Here is a 1,302-nt window from a genome sequence, read left to right on the forward strand (position 1 = left end):
ATATGATCCAGCACTTCCACTTCTGGGTATATATCCAAAGAAATGAATTCTTAGTAAAATATTTCTGTCCACAAGTCAGTGGAAAATGCATTCCTTTTTATAGATGTAGAAAAAATATCACAAAGAAAACACAAGTAGGTCTTAGAATAAAAAAATATGCACAACCTCAATTTGCTTAAACCTCTATATTAAGTTCTTTCACTCAAGGCATATAATATATATATATATGGTTTTTTTTCTTCACAATTTCACACAGCTGAGTTGACATATAACTGAAGGTTTGGAACTAATGTATATTGTCTACATTTTCACAGTCTGGATTCTCTGAATCAGTCATCTCAGAGCCTCCATAGCTTCCTTGTTTCTCTAGCTACAAATGATAGGGTTCAGCACTGGGGTCAGTATTGTGTAGAAGACAGCAAGAATCTTCTTCTCTGTTGGTGATTGGAGGGCTCTAGGGTATAGATAAGTATAAACAAAGGATGCATAGTAGAAAGTGACCAAAGTGAGGTGGGTTCTTCAGATTGAATAGGTCTTCTTCCTCCCCTTTGTTGATTGCATGTGGCAGATGGCATCGAGGACCCAGCCATAGGAGCATACAATACCAATGAAAGGAAACATAGGGTAGTGTGTGGTGCTCAAAAACACTGTGTACTCATAAACCCAGGTATCCATGCAGGTCACATTTACCATGGCTAGAACATCACAGAAGAAGTGGTTGATCTCTCTAGACTGGCAATAAGGGATATGTAGAATATATGAAGTGTGAACACAGGAGTTGACTGAGCCCATTATCCAAGATCCTGTTATCATCAACACTCATGCTCTTTTGTCATACAAATGGCATAGTGGAGAGGAAAGCAAAAGCCACGTAATGATCATAGGACATAGAAGCCAATAGTAATCCTTCTCCACCAGCTAAAGTCAAGAAGAAGAAGCTCTGAACCCCACACCCAATAAAAGAAATAAACTTTTTTCCAAGGAGATAATTGGATGCCATTTTGGGGACAATGGTGGAGATGTAGTTCAGGTCCATGAGGGAGAGTTGACTAAGTATAAACTACATGGATGTGTGGATATGGGTGTCCACATAGGATAAGGATGATCATGGACAGGTTGCCAAAAAGAGCCATTAAGAAAATGAGAACAATGAGAATGAAGAACAGGCCAATTCTTGAAGGTGGGAACAACTCCAATAATAGGAAATCAATCGAAGTTTGATTGTAATTTTCCATGGGACATTAATTCAGTTTTTTTCCTAAAAACAGACACAATAGTAATAATAATAGTAAATAATAATAG

The 1,302-nt window shown here is 37.6% G+C and overlaps 1 pseudogene; it reads right to left on the reverse strand.

The window, feature by feature from the left end:
* Positions 1 to 333: 333 nt before the first annotated feature.
* Positions 334 to 1,235, reverse strand: LOC116863948 (annotated as a pseudogene).
* Positions 1,236 to 1,302: the final 67 nt, after the last annotated feature.

Source organism: Lontra canadensis, unplaced genomic scaffold (genome assembly GCF_010015895.1).
Source record: "Lontra canadensis isolate GAN:19392208 unplaced genomic scaffold, GSC_riverotter_1.0 scaffold6010, whole genome shotgun sequence".
NCBI lineage: Eukaryota > Metazoa > Chordata > Mammalia > Carnivora > Mustelidae > Lontra > Lontra canadensis.